The following is a 23,118-nucleotide window of genomic DNA, read 5'->3' on the forward strand; positions in this document are numbered from 1 at the left end:
CCAGAGGGCTGTTTAAATATTACGGTAAAAGACAGGAAGCTCTTAGGAAGTCGCATCACCCAACCCCACCCCCCCATCTGCACTCAGGATTCACCAAATTAAATATAATAAATGCACTGTTTATACATTTAAATAAACCCGTGTGGCATTTAAGCGTAATATTCTCATTTAAATGGGACACTTTGCCTCCAAGTAAGCAAATGTGTTTGAATAACATGCGTGATATTACACATGCAGAGCACCATCGAGGGTGTTTTACATAATTTCACTGACTGTCTGAGAAAATGAATAAACAAAGAATTATGTAAAATGTTGTGATCTGAATCAGTGAAATATTGCACATGATTACTATGCTTTGAAGGAGGGGGGTGTCGTTGTTGCACCATGCTCGGAAAGCGGAGCCACAACAACTGGGCCAGCAGAGGCGCAGGAAAGAGTTGGCAGTTAGAATTTCTTCATAAGATATGGATGTTTTTATTGCAATTGTATGATTTCTTCAATTTTTTACAAATAACAACAATTCAAATAAAGTCATATTATGCAAAACACTTTAAACCTGTGATCAAATTCAAGTTTAATCAATAATGAATTAATTAATGAATAACTTGATTAAAGAATCAATCAAGTAAATTGATCCATGGACTTAACTGGTGACACAGCCAACATCAAATGTGTAGTTCTTTTTGTTTTACTAGGTGCACTGTCTCTTTGTAGTCCAGTTACTTAACCCTTTAACACCAGAGCTCCAGTGTTGGCAGTCTTTTGACAACCATAACTCTACGACAGTTTATGCAATAAACATAAATTAACTGTTTCTGTTTCAACAATAAGAGGCTTTCCACAATTATGCAACAATTGAAATACAAAAAGTGTTTCCAAATTCAGCTTATTAATCATGTAAAATTTGAAGAGTTACGTCAAAAAGACATCAAATGCACAGCTTTAACTTAAGCTGGGGCCTCCCAACACCTCTAGCTAGTCAAATGCTGGCATGTTTAGATTTTCTTCTTTCTGTTTTAGATGAGTATTGTGGTAATTCAACTTCCTATGTGTTTCTTGTTTTGATAGTACTTACTATATTTATGTAGTTTATTATGGAAACCATGGAGACAACTGTATAATCCTCTGTTGCAAAAAGATATACTTTAAGTAAAACAATAAAAAATAAAAAAGCATGTTATTTAGGTGTAGCCAGTGACATCTCCATGGTTAAATGGTTAAAAGATTTTAATTACAATCCAGTGCAATACGATTACAGAGCTCTGCACTGGTTTGACTGGAGTCGGTGCTTAATGAGGTCATAAATTATTTTGATTTGGTAACCCTTGGACAAAAAAAAAGGAGAGCATCTGAAAAATGACAGAAAAATTGAAAATCCTGATTTATTTAACCTTTTTTCCTTATAAAGAATCTGGATTGTGCAATTTTTAAACTCAGAGATAAAGGTTTTCACTTTCCAATGGATCTTAATTTAGCCAGGCCCACTATGGGGTGCAGGTCAAATATCAGGGGGTGGGGGGGGGTCTATGTGTGCTAAGAGTTTGGGTGTTATATCCCTCCAAGCCCCTAAAATGCTTAGAAAACCATTTTTCATCCTATCAATTCATCTATCCATACATCTAAATTTATCTTTGATCTATTTCATATGTCCTATAAATGAAATAAACAGAAATGAAAACAGCTGTGAATGATCAACATGAACCTGGAGTGATTGATAGGGAAATAATTTAAATTATGACCAAAACCAAGAACTGAAAAACCAGACACAGAATCCTTACATCAGGCTCTGCTTTCCAACAAAACTTGAAGCTGTGAGCCAATATTTCCTGTTACAAAATGTTTAAGTACATTTGGATAGGTGTAGGCTTTAGAACGTTTATACTTTTTTAGAGCTTTGTGAGAAATAAAGCTTTTACAAAGAGAGTACATTTTATGTATTTTTGGTTCTTTTGATGAATATGTGCGGGTGCATGGCTCAAATGTGGACAGAACTTTATTAAACTAAACTTAACTATGATGCATAGATCATCAAATCTCATTAGTATCCTAATTTTAACTTGTATTTTTGCTTAAAACAACACCTATTGCAGAATGTCCATATAAACAACTGGCTGCTACAATTACCTTTGGAAGCATTTTGCATCTGCCAGCCCTAAATTAAGCACCATTATTGGTCTGTAAGCCCACAAAGGGTTATGAGCTGCCATTTGATGACTGCGCGGGTCTTTTGATTTTTTTTAATTGTGCTTGTAATCCTCTCCAGTTGAGGATTTAGAAATGCATCGTTTGAACCGCCGCCACCACTCCCTTTGCCGCCTCCTCCCGCGGGGAGATGCCCACTTTTCCCTCCACGTTTGGCTTTTAAAGGTGCAATCCCAATGAAATGTAAATCACAGTTCTTGAAAACAAATTACCCACAAAGATAACAGCGCCAGCGCTCTATCAATAAGGTATCAAAAAGGGGGCTGCAGCCGCTTCGTTTTCCCTCAAAATATATATTTTCTTTCAGGGGCCAAATTGTGGCAGAGCTGTTATCAGCGGTAATGGTGAGCTGTCAACCAAGCCAGGTTGATTACGAGGTTATAGTAAACAATTCTGTCCAACTGCAGTGGACTGTCTAAAAGGGCAGCTGGGGAGGGAGGAAGACGAGGAGCGCACATCACATTCATCCAGCAGATAAATGAATGCTCAGGGACTTCGATGACCGCAATCAACGGCTCCCCCATCTCTCTAATTCGTGATAATTGTCTTTTTTTTTTTCTCGTTGAGCTTCCTTAGCGCACCCTGGCTCGGTCATCCACCCGCTCCATTGAGAAACTTGTAACTTTAGGGAACACAGAATTACCAAAAGAAAAAAAAAAAAAAAAGACTTTAAAATGATGAGGACAGAAACTATGACATCCATTTCGACAACTGATGCATCTCTTTTTCAGTCCCGCCTTTGCAGTTATTGAGTTCAATCAGCTTCTTGTTAGTGCCAAAGTTGTTCCATTAAATGCAGCTGTGAGACAAATTTGCTACAAATCAGGGCAGTTGAAGTCCTGTTGAGATGCCCCCCCACCCCCTTGTTTTGTCCTGAGCTGGAGTCCTGACAGTAAAGATACCCGGGCAGGCCAAAAGAAGAGGCTTTCTTGGGCCTTCTCCATTAGACACGGAACAATCGGCTCTGTTGTTCAGGGCCAGGAAAGTGATGAGGTTGCAAATGGAATCCTTCGAAGGGGAAACAAAAGATGAGGAGATCGTTTAGTGCAACTGGACTCTCTGGTAGGTGCCCCTCCTGGAAACGTTAATTGATCTCATTTGTTACCCATATCCGGCCGATCAAGCTGCTATCACTGCCGGCGAAATGGAGGGGGAACGGGGGCACTGGGCTATAATGCCAACGCAAGGCAAAAAACAGAGGCGAAAAAAAGGAAGAAAAACTAAGAAAAATAAGTAAAAGGCAGCGCAGGAGACGCTCTACTCTTACAGGCTTTCATTTCAGCCCCACTCATGCGGATGCTGAAACTGAACCTGCCCAAATATCCCAATTACACCTGGATTTCTTGTCTTTTTGTAACATGTATTCAGTTTTTTTCTCCCTCTGTCTCATTGCCTTGAATCCTTACCAGCACAAAGTGGTCAATTGTCCAAAGTGGAGCTCAGACGACCTGCCCAAACATCCATATGTGTTTTACTGGAGGGGCAAGGGATCAGATGTGCTTTTAATGGTTTTAATTGAACACTTTGTTAGTGTGCATTTGTGGAAACTGAGCTCTTTAAATGTTTCATTTGCCTTTTGTATTTGCCCGTATAGATTTTTTTTTATGAAGGAAAACCCTTAAAGGTGCAAAATACAGAGGACAAAACACAGTTTTTTTTTTTATGTCCCCCTTGTCTGCGGTTCACCTGAACCAAACCCTCTGGGCTGCCCCCGGCGAGCCAAAGTCCAACTTTGTTTGTTCAAAGTCTCTAAAAAGTGAGCGTGCGATTTCTAGCTTTTGTCTTCCTGTGTCTTTCACAACTTCGCCCCCCTCCTGCCAGCGTGTCTTGGGAGCTGGCATGGCGAGAGCTCTCCAAGCTGCCCGCAGCTTCTCATGCATCCAGCTTGGCTGTCACAAGACGAGATGGGCGCCATTCAACCCAATTAGTGAAATCCACTCTGATGCTGGGAAGAAGGGGAGAAAGAAATCACGTTTTTATTTCACCCCTGTCCGTCATCTGCCAATTTCCCTGGAAGTAAGACAGTGGCACCAATTAATGACTGTTGGCCAGAGGCGGCGCCGGCGATGGCACAAGTGCAGCATGTTTCAAGCGTCGGGTGGCATCATGCGAGTCCTGCTTCTCGAACGACGCTAAGGCAAATGAAATGACACTAATAGGGAGCTCGTTTCCAGCCACTGATTAAAAAAAAAAAGACCTGGGAGCTCCTGAGGCATCGCCCAGGACCACGCCCGGCGTCGCGTGGCCCTCACCATGCTCCTGTAATGTCATTTTGGACATTGGCACGTCTGTCTCCCTGAGGTCATCTTTCTTCAGACTTGCCTATTTTGCTTGTTCTGCAGCAGAGGCGGCTTAGGAAATCTACACTTTCCTTTGGGGTGTTAATTAAGGGAAGCATCCAAAATTAATCAGCAAATTCACTAGGGCGAAGGGCGATGTGTCTGAAGGCCTGGAAACAGAGTCCACAGAGCGCCCACGGAGAAAGGAGCCCTCGGCTATGGGCGGCCAGATAAACAAGTGCACAGACGGTGATCTGACACAAAAATTCATGTAAGTATAAAATTTTACACTCATTTTCCCTGTCAGCTTGTCACAATGAATTATAAAGGTTGATTCGCTTATCTGGCTAAAGGAAATCATCCACGCCCGGTCATCTGAACACCATCATATGGTCAGCGTCTGCTGGTGGAGTCCTGGGCTTGCCACAGAGCTAAAGCTAAGCGTCCGTAACACGGAAGACAGGTAATCCAAACCACTTGTATCGTTGGTTTAAAAAGAAATGCAAAAGATATTTAAAATAATGTCCATTTCACCGAAAGGGCTCAATGACGTTTGGAGTTTTTCTCAACTTTTTTCCTCCTTCACCTCACCCCCACTGTCATTACAAAGGGGTGCAAAGACAACTCGCCATTTTTGTCTTTCAATTTATCTTTGGACTTTTTTCTTTTTCTTTTTTTTTCTTTGCGTTTTGCCACATTCTCTTAATTAGCACAGTGCCTTCAGGCTTTTTGCGACCTTTCCATATGTAAATAGATGGATGCTTTCCTCCCTCTCCTCTGTTTTTCTGTCTCTCTGACTTCCAGTGACTGGATGAGTCCGGTCAGAGTGAGCCAGCACTCGTGTGCGGTTGGGTGACACCACTCAAGGCATGTTTGGCGGCAGCCCCGGCCTTTTCGGCGAGCTAGGTGTCCAGTAGTTGGCTTGATTGACAGCTGGCAGGTGTGACGCTGCCAGCCTGCCGCTGTTAGCAGCAACTGTCCGCTGTCACTTTGTACCCCTCTTGCCAACTGGTGTTGAGGGGCCGCATCACTAATGATGTCCTTTCGATCCGCTCGACAAGGGTATTTTAGCAACTGTGTAGCTGTAGAGGCTCTGTACAGGCTAAAAACATAATCATACATGTTATTTTTCTTTTAAATAACACCTTTATGCTAACACAAAATAAACAAGATGCAACCTGTTAAACTGTACTAATCTGAATGCAAAAATTAAACAGAATTTTTTTCTTGCTAAAGTTTCGAAAATACCGTACGCTTTACTTTGATTTGAATTATCAAACAATATTGTTTTTTAGGATAAGTGATAGTATTTTATCTTATTTTTTACAGGGGATAGGTAATAGGGAATGTATTTAGTAATAGCATCTAAATGCACAAAGTTCTGGAGTTTTCATAAGCTTCGTTTGATTTGAATTCTGACACCGGATTAGGTTTTTGGAAAATACAAAGAAATATTTCCATTTCAACATCTCTCTGACAGAACTTATCAGCAAAAACTAGGGATCAGATACTTTCTTAAAACCCCAAATTAGCTCTTAATTCCATGCATGCTATTTTATTTTTCCAAGTACATTCACGTTTTTTGTTTCTTTCTTACAAAAAAAAACTTTTTTTTGCACAAAACATACTTCAAATGGTTCAAACATGTCATGTAAAGCACTTTTATGTTTTCTTTAATGGTCTTGGCAAAAAAAAAAAAAATTAGTTTTAATTTATTTTGAAGCCTCAAGTTTTTCAACTTTTCCTCCAATTTAAAACATACAATATCAAATTTTCTTTTTTTTTAAATCTGAGAGTAGATAACTTAATAAAAGGTTTTACTTTAGTGAAACTACTACCTAAGTGACATTAAGACACTAGTTCAAGTGTAATACTGGACCGGATACCAAAGAAATACATTTTTAAGAAGGGTCAAAGGATAATATGATGTTCCATATAAGGTGAGAACATCTATTAAGCACGTTATTTTTATTTTTTATTTGGAGATTGATAACTCTGCATGGTGGCTCAGTGGTTAGCGCTCCTGTCTCACAGCAAGAAGGCCCCCAATTCAAGTCTTGGCTGGGGTGCCTGAAACAGAACATCTGTGGGGGACCTCTCTGTGTGGAGTTTGCACTTTCTCCCAATGCATGTGTGGGTTTTCTCCGGGGACTCCGGCTTTCTCCCACCTACCAAAAACATGCTTAAAGTTAATTGGGTACTCTAAATTGTCCATAGGTGTGAATATGAGTGTATACGGGCGTGGTTGTGGCCCCGGACAGACTGGTGACCTGTCCAGGGCGTCCCCCTGCCTTCGCCTGCAAGCGGCAGCCCCTTGATCCCGACAGGGAACAAGATAAATAACTACCTGTTTTTTGTTTTTTTTGCCCCTACACTGTGTTCAACTTTCACAAAAGTACAATTAAATTTGTACACTATACTTTTCAAAAAAGAATACATGTAATTTTTTTCCCCAGTACTTAAATGAATGAATTTAACCAGATGAAACCTTTTGTATTTTTAATGTTTTCCTTCTTTTCTACAGTGCTCTTTTTTAAAAGGGGAAAGTAGTTTAAACAAACTAAAATGAGATCAATATTTGATTGGATATCCAATAAGAGAGAAAAAGTCATGCTCACATGAGCTTGGAAGGGCACATGAGATTTAGGGCAAATCTCATGTTTCTATGGTTAACAAAAAGTTACAAAGACTCAGGCCTTGTAGACAAAAAAAGAAAAATTCAAGGAGTTTTTCACTCATTTTCTTTTATTCTCTTATTGACCTACTTTTTGGTATTATTTTTGTGTTTAACTCACTGCAAATTTTTAAAAGTATTCATGCCCTCGTAAAGTTATTTTCTCTTTTACAATACACAATATTTAGCTTTCAAGAGCTATCGTTTGACTTGTGCCAAGGTTGGTTTGACAATCTTAGTGTTAGAAAAAAAACAACTTTTCTCAACGTCGAAACTCTAATGCTCAGTCGGCAGGAAGCTGCCATAGATTCTTACTCCTCGGAGACAACTTAGTGTGTTCTTTCCTCGCATTAGTATATGCAGGAAGCAACTAAACTGTCAAATCAGATACCTTTAATAGACAAACGTATGGAGTGAATATGGAAGTGAACACAGTTGTTAGGGAAAATTAATATAAGATGATATTTTGTGCCAGCTCCTCACTTAAATTTATTATCTTTGACTTTATTTCTAGATATTTATAGATACAGCTGATTAGCCAAAATGAGTCCACACACATACATTGTCATTCTTTAAACTGCTCACGGCGAGATAAGACGCAAGTAAATAAAACAGGATCATTGTTTCACGCAGCTATAACATTTAATACACGAGAAACGTCCACACATGGCAGCTCTGCTCCTTTCATTTTGCAGAGAGAAGTGTATTTCTGAACTACAGAGGGTCCCCGGAGGACCCCATTCCCCTCTCAGCAGTATTTAATACCTCTAAAGTGCATAATTGCTGATCAGAGAGTCTGTGACGCTCTGTCTAGTGTGTAAAGGACTTCTTTCAACAAGGAGTGGAGAAGAAGGAAGGAATGGTACACCTCTGGTATCATGTGCCATATTTGTTCAAAGTGGCAGGTAGTAGTGGGGATAAACACAACAGCAGAATGGCTGTCTGAAACGTTGACTGGTATCTCTTTACTGGGCTCTTTTTGTGCTGAAGAACAGGCTTAGTTGACGTGCATCACTGGGTAACCATAGGGTGCACAGAGAGCCACTTAATAAGTAAAGGTTCAGTGTGATTCTGATCTAGCACAGTGACCTCTGGAGAGGCAGGCCCACAGGCTCTCTGTGTCCCTTGGTTTCTATGTCCCTCCCAACTACAATAGGCGGCGGGGACATGACATCAACATTATTTTAGCCCTGCTCCCGAACAGAGCACCTGTTCGGCCGACAACATCCTCCAACGCAGCCACCCCCCCCACCCCCTCTTCAACCCTCACAGTGGTGTCGCCGACCGGGGCCAGGGCCACGGCGCATTCCAACCCGACACTGATGCGAGGTGACCGAACTGGCCGGTTCACACGGCCCCTCCAGTGGCGCAGGGGCCTCTGCCAGAGTAGCATGCAGACAGCTGGGGGACAGGAGAGGAGAAGAGGAGAATGGAGGGCACAAACAGCCATAAGAGAGAACGAGTGGAGTTAAAGTTGACATGTTCAGCAGAGCAGCTGAATGTCAGTAAGAGCAGCCAAAGAAGCATTTCAAAGTAAACTAAATAAGAGGGATTACTTGCTATTTGTTGTATTTTTCATCTTTAAATTATTACCTTTTTTATTCCTGATGCGATACTTAACGGATCAATTTTTGTCACAAAACTGTAAGCTTTACAGCTTGGAGAGCGTATTGCACATTTCAAGATTCTTTTGATTTGTTTTTGCTTTAATTCAGTCTTTTAGCACCAACCAATAAGAAATAGGCAATTTTGGGACCGCAAATTTAAAAACAGTTTGGAAGCCAAAAAAAAACTTGACATTAATAACTGCAGCAAAATATTTGTCTAACCAACACATTGAAATTATATTTAAAAGTCATTTAGCAGGAAACAGAAAAGCTTCTTTAACTTGTTGTAAACTATAACCAAAATCTTCGTGATAAAGACTTTTGTTTCTTAAAAACATTTTTTGGTAAAACGACTGCTTGAAAGATATAGTCAGAAATAAAAAGTAAACATATTTTTAGCATTACATATACATTTCAAGATGTTGGGGTTTGTTCTAAAAGCTTTACAACAACTTTATGTCCTATTCTTATGCATTTTCGTAACTTTATTTCAATAATTGCTGACCTGAAAAACGAAAATTTACAACACAAATTTGAATGCAGTTTAATATATAATACAAATAATGACCTTTTTAAACAGATTAAAAAAAATCAAATTTAATATTTAAAAATTGACATGAAAAGGGCAACAGTTTCCTATAGACACAAAAATGTTCATCAACAACATATAAAGGATAAAATATAAAAAAATAATTTCAACGCAATGCCTATTTTTAGGAAAATTATGTATGTCCTAAACAAAATACCTGTTCCAAACCAAAAAAACAAAAGCGAAATATAAAACAAATATTTATGATTTTGAAATAATTAAATTCATGTATCATAATGACTTTATTACAAAATAGTTAAAATTATCCCTTTCCAAAAATATTCTTCAAATTTTCTTTATAAAAACAGGGAAAATCATTCCCTCTGAATTACTAATCTCTTGATGTATCATTTTAATAACTTTTTATTCTGGTCAAACCTGTTGTCAAACAACACACTTTTATAAATAGCACATAATACTAACTATACACACTGTTATTGTTTTATAATCTGTTGATATAAATTTATGTCTGAAAGCCCCAAAAGTTGCCTTTTTCATTCTTGTTGAGTATCTGATTGATTCCATCATAAATATTAATTTTTTGAAATATCAAAACAACTATTTCATAAAAGTGCAAACTCCTCAAAAAAAGGTTAAGCGAAATATTTTTAAACACAAAATTCATTTAAATGTACATTTAAAAAATAAAAGAAAGGTTTATCATTTTAAGGAAAAATCCAAAAAATTTGATGTAACTAATTTGTGCTTAAGTGCTTACTGAAGAGGATAATCTTGACAGCTGAAAAAAAACAAGCTAAAGTAGCACTATTTCAAAGATTTCCTCAAATATTTGCAATGATCTGAACAATTGTTGATAGAAAACCTTTTCTTGTGTGCCAATTTGAACAATTTTTATGTCAATTTCAAAAATAGGTGAGCTGAAACACAAATCCATACTGGCTTTTAAGTACGCACAGATTACTTATGGCTAATTATGACATCACTAAGCTTTGTTAAATAATAAATACAAATGTACTAACCGAGGACAGGTCTGCACTAATAAAACTAATAACATCCACCTGACCGAAAAAGAGAAAAGAGGCAAAAAGCTTGCATACCGTAGTTTCTGCATCATGAGGCGCACTTAAAAGCCATAATCATTTTCAAACAATTAACAATAAATTTGTTTTAGTTCTATCAGTCTTTTTATTACGTGTTCCAAACAAGGCTGGGAGCTACAGGTATTGTAAATACGCTAATGCGGTTAATGTGTAATGTTTTTTTTTTCTTACATGTTACTAACAAGGTAGGAAGTTAACCTGAATTCACACTGGTCCGTCTGAGGTGCATCTTTATTTTACTGTGTGAGGAGTCCATCTCAAGACCGTCAGTTAGTTGACATTGTCTCCGTTGCATCTCTGGTCTCTCCCTCCCCCCTCCTGGCTCCCGGAGGAGTAGTTTGTCCTGCTTTCCCCGTGTCATCAACATCATAAACTTTAGCAATCAGGCCCCATGGCCTCTCCTTCCTCACTGAGTCCTTGTAAAATGCACGTTTTGTGTCATAACTGTTGCTATGTTTCTGTACTTTCAAAATTATACCATGGTTGTCCATGGCGGAAATGGACAAGGTGTTATCTGCGGTGTTAATGCGTCTAACTGCGTGGGCACATCACCGTAAATATGACATTGAATTTTTATAAAGTTTTATTTTGAGAGCACAATGGAAGTTTTTATTTAGAAACCTGCATCTGCTTCTTGTTTCTCCAGCTTTTTACAGCGAATTTGGACTCAAGTGTAAAGTTTGCGTTGTGTTGCAGAGACGTCAGATGCAAACATGTCGGAGGCAATGTAAACGTTCAGATTGATTAATGAACGTTCTCTTTTTTTGAGTCACTGAAAGGCAACAGAGACGTACCGCAGACGGTCCAGTGGAAATCAGCCTTCAGTGTAGTCACAGTGACGTTTGTTTCTGTGGTCTCTTTCTTCTATTATTATTATTTTTTTTATTGCAAACAAGGTTGGGAGTTACTCTAAATACGTTAACGTGACTAACGTGTAGTATGTCACAAACAAGTTCTCAAGTTGCTGTGAACGCAGTTAATAAAGTCTGACTGACTGACAGATTTATCTCTGTCTCGCTTAGAGCGCCTTATAAATGACATAAGCTTAAAAATTGACCATTGGTGGTGTGCCTTATGATTCTGTGTGCCCCGTCGTGCAGAAAATACGGTAAATTTAAACAGGTCTCGCCTCAGCAGGTAAAGGATCCGGGCAGAGAGTTTTTCTTTCCTTCTCATCGTGTGTGTGTGTTTGTGTGTGTGTGTGTGTGGGTGGGGGCAGTGGTGGGTCTCATTTTACTTGTCCCAGCTGCAGACCCTCAATTTGTTGGTTTGGGTCACTGAGACATGTAGAAAGCAAAGCCCCTCTCCCCCACCGCCCCCCCCCCTAACCCTTACTGCCACTTCCCGCCTCACCCTTCCTCTGTCCTCCAACCCTCCAGCACCCTTCCCTCGTCCCCAACCCGACTCCTAATTATCTCTGAATAGCAATTTTATTGAACCCTAATTTGCAGTAATGAATTGTGATAGGTGGCGAGGCGCAGAGAAAGAAACGAACCCCCCACCACCGCCACCGCTGCATGCTGCCATCACCACCACTACGCTAGTTCCCCTCACACACACATACACACACAGCCTTTCATTGATAATTGTTTGGGCATCATGCTCACCCACAGCTGTTACTGATCATCAGCGTTATTGTCTGTGTCTGACCCTCAGCGACCAGAATGATGTTCAGTTCAGGGATAAAACGAAACCAAAGCTTTCATCAGCGGGTGTCATCACAACATTTAGAAAATTGAGGGGTAAGGTGGGAAATAGGACCTCGATCCTATCAACATATGCTGAATTATTGCAACCAGCTGCTTGCAAAAACTAAGAAATTATGATCGAACGTAGGAAAAAAAACTGCAGGTGAAGGGGCCTAGATTGTATTGGGGTCATGGGAACTCGTTCAAGGTTACGGTTAAATAGTTTTCCCTCTACTTCTCAATGTAAGGAACATAACAGATACCTCACTGGCATTTTTACTGTAGGGATTTTCTTAGGATTTAGTTTCCCTATTTTTCAGACAAGTAAAGGTGTGTTTTAAGGTTGTTTGACAGTATTATTCACAGTAAAATGGAAGGTGAAGCGTATAAAAGCGATTTTGCGTTAGCTTATCCTCAACTTCCTAAGTGATGTGCTTTCCTGTGATTGTTTTATATCTTTTTACTTTTTTGTGTAGACAAGAAATTGTTGACTAATTGATCTATTTTAAAGCAGCAGTGCAGGTTATTTATATATATAGATATATATATATATATAAATCTATATATATGTGTGTGTGTGCGCGTGTGGGTACAACCAAAATGATTTTTTCTTAATTTTCAATTTGACTCAACATTGCCAAAAAGCTAAAGCATAATGTCACACGAAAAGGCTGCATATTGTGCTTTTTTCCCCCCTCTACTACACTTCTATTAATAGAAATATTATCAAGTGTAGCTATGTAGATATAAACCATACGTTTTGCAACACAAATAATTTTAGGTTGTTCATTGTCATTTATTTTGTTCCTTTTTTATGTTTTTACATTTTCATCACCAAAAAGAAGCCTTTAAATGTTTTGTTTTTTTTACATTCAAAGTGGTAGATGTTCTGTCAATCTGTCTTAAAGGTCATTTTAAGACTGTCCAAGCCCTCAACCAACTTTTTTGAATTCATTTCAGCATATATGATGTGTTTAAATATTACCATCTGAAATGAGGGGGTTGTTTATATATGTGTTATATAATATTCATAGGCGACATATATTTTTACACACACTACAAACTTTCTTTTTTTAACTGCTAAGGTAGAACGTTAATATTTTATCTTTTCAATTCTTACTCAACAAAACATTTTTAACTTTCAATAGTTTGTGAGTCTTTTCATGTCAATCCTCAGCTACTTTAAACCAAGTTGTTCTGTTCATGAAATCAAATTAAAATGCCTTAAAAATCTACCAAAAAATGTTGCTTTCTTATTTTTTTTGTCCAGGTTTGAAACAATAAACCATAGGTTAAATAATATACTTTTATTTTAGATTTGTTGGTAAATACATTTGTACAAAGCTTTAAAATATGCACATTTACGCTCTTACTTTTCTCATCACTCATGTTTCTTCTCAGTCCTCATAGAATATAGTTTTGTAGTCAGAGGAAAGTTTCAAAGTTAGATGTCCGTCCATCAACATGTAAACCATCACACCAATTATTACCCAAAGCTTCAATTTCAGAAAACAAAATCACACAAATACACAAATGTTGTGGGTTTTAAAAAAGTAAATTGCAACAGTTTAAAGATTATGTTGTCCTTTTTTGTTCTGCCCTCACCTACCTGTGGTGAACAAAGCCCCCCTCGCAGCCAAACTGTCCCCTTATGATTGGAAGGGATCTTCAGCCTATATTTGGCCGTACAAACACTGTTTGCTCTGGGCTTCCTATCTGTGGACTTACATTACAATGTGTAGATTTAGAGATTGGGGAACTAAAGTCGCTGGGCTTTTCAGTTGGATAACAGCTTCTTTTCGTCTCCCAGACTCCCCTGCCCTCCCCCTCTTTCTTCCCCCTATCCAGCCCTCTGTCTGTCACACCGTCGTCCAATACCAGATGGTAGGCGTTCAGCACGGAGAGCCGCAGCGCTAAGCTAAAATACCTGATTACGATTCACCAATACAATTCAAATATCATGCCCAGGCTTAAGGATAATTCCTCTGTAACAATATCATTTATTTTCCTCCCTGTTCCCTTTATCCTTGTTTTACCAGGAAAGGAGACTGCAAAGCCCTTTCTCACACAGTTATTGGGAAAGATAACCAATATTTTTTTTCTTTGTCCTGTTCTCTCCGTCTGATCACGTGTTTTTCCCCCCCACCCTCTGTGTTCATACCTCTGTTAAATAAATATAAAAAATGTCTATTTTAAAACTGTGTTTTTAATTAGGATAAATATATTTATGGGATGTAAATATTGCCTTGGCTGACATTTTGTACTCATGACCATAATGAATAAAAATGCTATGCCAAATTCATATTTATGCTCTGTATTCATATTTGATGAATATATTCAACTCAGTCATACATATACATTCTTGTTTTTGCATTAAGTCCAACAATAATTAAATTACATATTAGCAGTGACATGTCTCCTAAAACCCAAGGGCAGCTTTATTTTGTATATAAATGATAATAACAGGGTCATTTTTATTTTTTATATTTGTTTGTTTTTTGTTTCATTGAATATTTTAATTTGACCTGTGATACTATAGTCAAAAAAAGGAAATTTATGTTTTATTCAACACTAAAAGGTTTGTTTCCAATGCACAATATCTGTGACATTATTCTTTTTTTATAGTGCCTACTGTTGAGAGAAATTTAAACACAAAAACAATCTAAAACCCTGTATCACCTTTAATAACGGTGTTTTCCAGTTTTAGTTTAACAATAGTTTTAAATCTATGATCTTTTTTGTTATCATATATATGAAGATAAATACATTTAATACAGATATGGATATAAATAAATATATATATATATATATGTGATAAATAGATCGATCGATAGAAAAATGCTGTTGTGAAATGCTTAGTACAAGAGAATAAAATGATGGATGATGAAAAACTGTGTCCTTATGACTTTAAAATAATATATTTTAAACAAGCAATTAGATGACAAAGAAACTTATTTATGGTTATTCTTCTCTTAAATCACGAGTTTGAATGCAGATTTTTTGTCAAACAAATCAGTTTCTACAGAGTGAATGTTGCGTTTTAGCATAGAGAAAACATTATTTTATTCTACTCTATACATAAATAACATATATTGCATCTAACACAACAATTATATGTATATTTAATAGTTTTTTTTTTTATTCTGACCTGCAACTTTGTCTCAACTTTTTACTCTAAGACAGAAATTGGGTTTAAAACGACGACTTAATTAGCATAACTCCTGTTTACACTTTGCAGCTGTTGTCGCTGTTGCAGCACTGAAAAGTTCTCATATCTTGACCCCAGCATGCAAGCTTTTAAGTTCATCCAATTGGTTTGGAAACATTCATTCTCCATCACCCAGAGGAGTGCCTTCGACCAAACCCACGAACCTGCTCTGTTCCTAAACGAGTTTTTTTTTTTTTTTTTGCACTATCTGCAGCCTTTTTCTCCTTGCTTTCAAACCAGAGTGCTGTTCTTCCACCAGCAGTGTGTATTTTTTTTTTTTTTTCCTCACCGAGTGTGATCTCTGGTGTGGGCAGAGGTGCGTCTAGCCGCCCACACCGCTGGCACTCCTGCCCATGTAACACCCATAACACTGAACAATTAGAGGCATGGCAGTCTACCCACATCTCTACCACCTTCATTAGTCATTCAGCTCCTTATTTTTGTTTGGTTTCCCCTCTGGCTCCTAATTAATGCTTAATCGAAACTGCTGAAGTGAGCTGGTGGAAAATTCATGAATATTAAAATCAACCCTGACGTTTTTTTTTTGTTTTTTTCCTCACTTTCTCCTTTTTTTCCGCATTTTTTTTCCCCTCCTTTTTTTGTCTCTGGCTTGTCAACAATGGTAGCCAGGCACCATTAATTTTTCTTGCTGTCACAGATCTACCTCTGTAACCATGATGGAAGGTGGACGGTAAAAGACCCCTTTTGGCCCATTTGAAGTGAACTGGGAGAGCTCTTCTTGTCACTTTGATGTATGCCTCCTTTCAGCTCGAGAACGCTCCACTACACTGAAGCAAAGAGGACAATCCTGCGAGTTTGAGATTCTCTAAAAGTGTTGAGGAGTTGGAGGCAACCAACATGATACCAGAAAATCAAAATCCTTTCATGTCTTTCAGATAATTTCTATAATTCACTGGGGAAAGGTTTCAATCGCATCCATGGAAATAGATTTACATTGATCCATACTGCAGCATCTCACTATCCAGTATTCATTTTTAAAGTTCCACAATGCAAGCTCAGCAAAAGTTCTCTTTTATGACCAAGGTTAGTAAATTAATTTCCTTTTTAAATCCACTTAAATATCAGTTTCTGAGCTGATCGTGTTTGAAAAACCACTTTAAGACTCTTCCTATCTCTGAGATTAAGGCATTCAAAAAAAGTTTCTAGAATTTGAACCAACTTAAAAAAAGCATGTGATAAAAATCTAATATATAATCTCCTACTTAAAAAGTTAGAGGAATTCTATTAGAGCGAAGGAAAAAACAAAAAAAAGCAATGCCAACTGACTTGCTCTGCTGCTCAAAGATGTGAGTCAGTTTTTATTCATAGACTTTGCAGTAATTATTGCCTGCCAGGAATCTTGATTTCTTTTCTTTTTTCTTTTTTTTTTGAAGAAGAAAAGTTCCAAATTAGACACAAAAGCAAATCATTCATGCAGCTTACCGGGGATCACTGCGAAATTCGTTAACTTATTACCACTAATAGGACATGATTATTAATATTTCCTCAGAGGATGCCCCGTCAACTCTTCCTCAAAGTTGGTGCAGAGAACCAATTCAAAATATACGCTAAGCAGCGCTGTTTAACATATTTTATTAAAAAAAAAATCTGAATCTCGAGTAAAGCATTGTTATTCAAATCTTCACACGAGATGTACAATAATGTGAATGCGGCAAAACGCTTGCAACAAAAGCACAATCGTGTTGCTGTTTAGAGGGAAATAAACAGATGTCTATGTTTGTTCTGACTAAATTGATGGTGGCGTCGCAGGCGGACCAAAATGAAATCTTAGTGACAATTTCTCTGAAGTTTCCCAAATACAATTTGACTTCTGACAACGAAGGGGGACGCAATTTATAAAAAATAAAAAAAAAAAACAGAACATGCCATCAGTGGAAGCCAGCATTTGCATAATGAGGATACTTTCATTTCCGCAAGCAATGTTTCTGACAGGCTCTAACGAAAAGCTATGTTGGAGAGGAGTGAGAAATGTCAATACAAATAATGCAGAAAACCCTGAAAGAGGGGAGATCAGATCCTCCAAAGAGCCGATGCATGATAAAAAAAAAAAAAAAAGGAGGAGTGGGGTTTGAAGCTGCAGTGATGGTAGGTGACCCTGGCAGAAGAGACTCAGGGCCCTTCTGCCCTGAGCTGCAGCGTTGACTTTGAACGCACCGGAGTGGAGTCAGACCGCAGGAAACACGACTCCGGAGCTTCCTCTGATAGGATGACAAACATGACTGAACTGACGCTAATGCCATGTAGCTCTTTTGCTCTAATTGTTGATTCAATTTGCAAATTACTAATTTGATTTAAGTAGCAGACACATCTCCATGTGACTTGGAGAGGAAGGGGGGGTCAAAGAGAGAAGACGAAATGGACTGGTGGCGGCGTGACGGCCTGTCACGCAAAGGCTGCTCGCCAATGAATATTCTATAGGAGTTCACACTTAATTGTTTCTGATTTGTTGACTCTTTTTTTTTTTCTATACACTGCTTTAGTGCACTCTGCATCAGGCCCCCGAGTTGACACCCTGTGCATCCTTCTTTCAGCCCACCCCCTGCCATAATGACGAGTGGCGCTCTGATGTCCATCAAACGCAGCAGTGAAGAACCGCCGTGAGTTCCTGGAGCTCGGAAAACAAAACAGAAAGGAGCCCTCCCGATACTTTGTCCTTCCCGGAGACCTCTGATATGGAGGGCTGGAGGAGTTTTCTAAACGCGGGGGCCCCCGAAGAGAGCAGCCGCCTGCTGCCAATGCAAATTGGCTCCAACAATCCAAAGGAAGTACATTGTCTCACCGCCGGGTGTTTGAGCTTGCTTGTTTGCTGGTTGGAGTGGACTTGGTCAAAGTGTAAAGGTGACCTGGAATTTAGGGTCAAACCTTCCTAGTTTGAAAAAATAAATAAAAGGAATAAAAAAACTCAGGAGGGAAATACTGAAAAATATAAGAAGACTTACGCACACAAAAACGTTGGATTGAGCTCTTTCGTGTATATCCGGTACTTTTCCTCGAAATCCATTTTCTGTTCCACCTTCCATTTTTGTTCTCTTCTTGTTCTGCCCAGACTTGTACAGAAGCAACTCTCTTTCCTTTTTGCCTTTTATCCTCTCCCTTGATAGCTGCATGACTTGCAAATGGCTTTGTGATACTGAATAGGATTGACATTTTCAGATGTAAATACATAGAATATTTCATTTTTGGTAGTGGGCAAAAAGGAAGAGAGGTCTAATTATTGTATAATGATATTTTTTTCCCTCTCAGATTTGGCAAATGTGTCACTATGAAGAATATGAATAAATGTTTATATGTATTAATTCATCTGTGTGTATATTTATTTGGTGCTTGCTCATGTATTCATTTATTAATTTATACAAATGGGTCGTTGTTGGATCTGGACCGCTCTGATGCCAGGACATCATTTTCTGTTCGTTTCAAGAAACTTTCACAAAATTCCGTCAAGTTTTTTTTGCTTTTTTTTTTTCTGAACTTTTGAATGACGGCAAATCTTGAAGAAATACAAGACAGGTCACAAGAGATCGGCAGTTCGAGGCGGTTTTTATTAGTATTGATAAATAAACATTATTTAAAACATGTGTCAGGCCCAGTTAAGTATCTCTGGCGTGGTTCAGTAGCTCCACCAACCCAGGGCATCGAATATATAATTATTGCGCTAACTGAATAATGAAAAAGTCAATTTCCAGACTGCTGCGCTGTAATGCAGAAGACAATTGCAATTCTAATATCCACATCTAAAATCTTCCTCTGGCAGCCCCCCCCTTCCTTTCCTCGTCCCGTCTTGATGCCTCGCAGGGCTTCAAAGTCTCCGGCATTTCCACAGCCGCTCTTCCTGACTTACTCTGCTCCTCATATTTGCTTGTCGTGACTAATTACGCGTTTAACCCTGTGCTGGCGAGCTCGTTTTACATTCAAATTTATGGGGACCTGGCTGATCTGAAGAAACGGGAATGAGCAGGGACATGACGGCGGGGATCAGTCTTCTTGTAATTGATTACCCTCTCGGTGAAAGGGACAGCTTCCCGAGGACCGCTACCTTGGACTTGTTGACCTTTGACCTTTCATTTGTTAAAATGGTCTCAACGAGAGGGTCACAGGTGGAGGCTGGTGCAAATTATAAAAAAAAACTGAACCGTTATTCCCACTAATGTTTCAAATATTATTTACATCATTACTATTAAAAGCACTATTAATATTAGCGTTTGTTCTGCTTGGTTATTTGCATTTTTATTGCAAGAAAAATGAAAGTATTTCTGTTTTCATAATAAACATGATGCCGTTGCAATATTATTTTGATCTTGTTGCTTGTGGAATAAATAATTAGGCATACGTTGTCAATATTTACATTTCCACTGTTTAATTTAATTCTAATGGAAGTCCCACGGCGATACGAGCTGCAGCTAATAGAAGAGAAATGATTAAAGCTTCCTCCATAATAACCCTGCTGAAACTCCACTTGCTCAACTGTTATCTAATGGAGCATTTCAGTGTTTACATTTTTTTTCCCCCGATGAAACCGAGTTTTAAGGATGTCCTGGAATCAGAACAAAATGGGTGTTGTGTGCAACCCCTCCTCCCCCTCCCCTAACTATCATTATCACCAGACCGTTCCTGGTCCGGCTGCTGTGCTGTGAGCGGCGTGTACGGAGTGTTTGTTTGCGTTTGGCATGCGGTACCAGGCCCGGGTCAAAGCAGCTTAGTTCCGATCCGTTGGGTGACCTGAACGTGCCACTCTGGCCCCATTGACCCGCATGATTTCATTAGAGAGAGGTGAGACTCACGGTCTCCGCACACACACAAAGTCCCGCACACTGTGCTAGCTGTAACAGTGTAAGTGCATCTTCACGAACAAAGGCTATCAAGTGAATTCCTTCTGTACTGGAATGTATTCAAAAAAACAACTTCCTCTTTTCTTAATTTGCTAAAAGCCCCCGTATAAACTCGACATGAATTTTTTTATTTAGTTTAAATATATATATATATATGGATATATATATATATATATTAAAAAAAAAACGCCCCTCTCACCCTCCGCGGGTGGTTTCTCCTCCAAGCTCGGGTCCTCTACCAGAGGCCTGGGAGCTTGAGGGTCCTGCGCAGTATCTTAGCTGTTATATATATATATATATACATGTACAGTTCAGACCAAAAGTCTGGACACACCGTATCATTCAAATGAGTATATATATATATAAACAGAAACATATATATATATATATATATATATATATATATATATATATATATATATATGTATATATATATATATATATATATATATATATATATATATATATGTTTCTGTTTCTGCTCCTTGACATTTGTTTTTTTTTTGGTTGTCACTCAAAGCAGTAAGAGTGTATTTATTCTCAATCCAGCTCCTCTTTGAGTTCCCAGATTTGCAGCAACTTTCTTCAATTAGACTTAAATTTCCCCAACATTGACTTCCAACTATATGAAGCTTTACCACTTTTGATCACTAGATGGTGATCTAGGTTAAAGTTGAGTGCTGCTGGGAAGCCTGGAATAGCAAGGAATCTGGACTCGTCAGCAGACTGCTGCTTTGTGCAGTGATCCTCCTTTCTGAAGTGCACATGCTCATGACACGTAGAAATATGGAGTAAGATTTCACCTTTTGCTTCCTTCACTCATGTGGTTGTTAGGGATGCGTGTTTTAGCCCAGGAGCATGAAAACAGCTGAGAATCACGACAAATGTGTCACCCTGGGTGAGAAAATAAACACCTTTGCTAATGTCTGAATCTTTACTGTGAAAAACTGTTTTGAACTCTGGTTTGTCCAATTAAACTTAAGGAAAACCAGGAAAACAAGCTCATGCCAAGTTCAAGGTGTTTGATTAGAATGGAAATTAGGGGGTGAAATGAAAATTTAGCAACAAAAGCCGTCACGTATTGATCATTTTCAGTGTAAGTTTTTTTTGGAAATTGACACAAAGGGACTAAATACACCTAAAGTTTAGTGTTGTGCAGTATTTCAATTCCTTTATTGAAGCCCAATGGATTGTAGAAAACAATTTTACTTAAAAAGATTTGAAATGAAAAAGTACTGAATGATCCACTTGGAAAAATTAGGAAGTGCATAGAATAATAGGAAGTTGACGTATAGTATTTCTAAGCAAACAAAACCATAAAGAAATGTTAAACACAATCAAAGCCTACACACACACACACACACACATATATATATATATATATATATATATATATATATATATATATATATATATATATATATATATATATATATATATATATATATATATATATATATATATATATATATATATGCGCTTCGGTGTGTAGTGTTATTTTTATTTTTAACTCTGAAAGCATTATATAAATTCAAAAAAAACGGTAAAAAGTTAAAGAGAATAGCATCTAGTAAGAGTAGACTGAATGAGCTGCCTATTTCTTTTTTTCCTCCAAAAATGTACAGGGTCCGCTGCAGACATTTTGACTTGTAAGAAAAAGCACATGAGTAATCAATAACATTAATGGCTCCGTTTCCCAGCAGGATATTTCAGTGAGACAGCAGCATAATGGCAGAAGTGAAATACAGCCGTGATTAACATTATTAATACATCTGTACTTTCTTCTGTTGTGTCAAAATGTCTGATTTGGAAAAGCAGCATTTCTTCTTTGTCAAATTTAGCATTTCATTGGCAGGTAAGATTAACTTACCAAAGACTGCTTTTGTCTTTTTTTTTGCTTCTTACGTGCTTTATAGAGAAAATTGTTACCTTAATAATGATAGTGTTACTTTCAAGATTAAAGATTAGCTTAGCTAACAAGCCTCATTTTGACTCTTCAACTTTCTTGCATCTGTTTAAACTTTTTTTTTTTAAAAGACCTTGTAGTTTGGAACTGTACCCAAAACAGCCATAAATAATGCTAATCATAATTTATTTTCTTTTTTTGGGGGATTGAATCACATTTTAGTGTTGAACCGAATTAACTCAGAAAAAATGCATAATATTCCATTTTTCTTTGCTTCTGAAATTTTGCCTTTGTCTTTCTGAATTTATTTTTTCAATAAATAATATTACAGGGGCTGTAAACATTTTATTTATACTCCAAACTATGCTTTCACTGCGTTGTACTTCGGAATGTGAATTTAAAGTTAATTAAACGATATATAAACTTTTAATTTCCAAATTTAACAAACATACTTCCACCATAGTTCTTGCATCAACACATATTTTCAATTCTTTTATAAAAAAGATTTGTTCACATAAATAAATGCATGTAAAATACTGCTTTAAGCGAGGCTAAGTTTAAAAGCACTGATAATAAATTGGAAGCTAATTTGCTAAATTTAAACAAATTTTGTCCATTTTCTTTTTAAGTGATTTAGTTTTCTTCTTCTGCTGTAAAATTTAGAATTTATTAGCATGCATAACTATTTTTAAAAACCTTAATTGTTTTTTAGAGAAATCATTAGTTATTGTTAAATATTAATAGTCTCTGCTACAAAATACCTGATAGCCATAGTTAAATATTTTACTACTTCCTAGTTATATAATGTGATAACTTAACCTCAACTTGATCAATGCAGATAAAGCCTAAGCACCACTAAACTAACATAACTGGTGGCTTGGCAGTGGTTTATTAAAAGTGTGCCAGCTCTACCCCAGAAAAGGCTGCCAAACTGTTGTTTTGGATGGGTGAGTTTGGCTCCATTTGGGCAAAGAATTGAACCATGTTAGGGCTAAAAACTCACCATCTTTACAGGCTTAAGATTTTTCTGGGCAAATTAATCACAATTCAACTTAAT

The 23,118-nt window shown here is 37.7% G+C and overlaps 1 long non-coding RNA gene across 1 annotated transcript; it reads left to right on the forward strand.

Moving 5' to 3' along the window:
* The first annotated feature begins 1,310 nt into the window (after positions 1 to 1,310).
* Positions 1,311 to 20,264, forward strand: LOC144984580 (uncharacterized). Its single transcript, XR_013648379.1, has 3 exons — positions 1,311 to 4,752; positions 4,835 to 4,944; positions 17,861 to 20,264. It is a non-coding gene; the product is annotated as an uncharacterized LOC144984580 (long non-coding RNA).
* Positions 20,265 to 23,118: the final 2,854 nt, after the last annotated feature.

This window comes from Oryzias latipes, chromosome 2 (genome assembly GCF_053564925.1).
Source record: "Oryzias latipes strain Hd-rR chromosome 2, Olatipes_Hd-rR_3.1".
NCBI classification, from domain to species: domain Eukaryota; kingdom Metazoa; phylum Chordata; class Actinopteri; order Beloniformes; family Adrianichthyidae; genus Oryzias; species Oryzias latipes.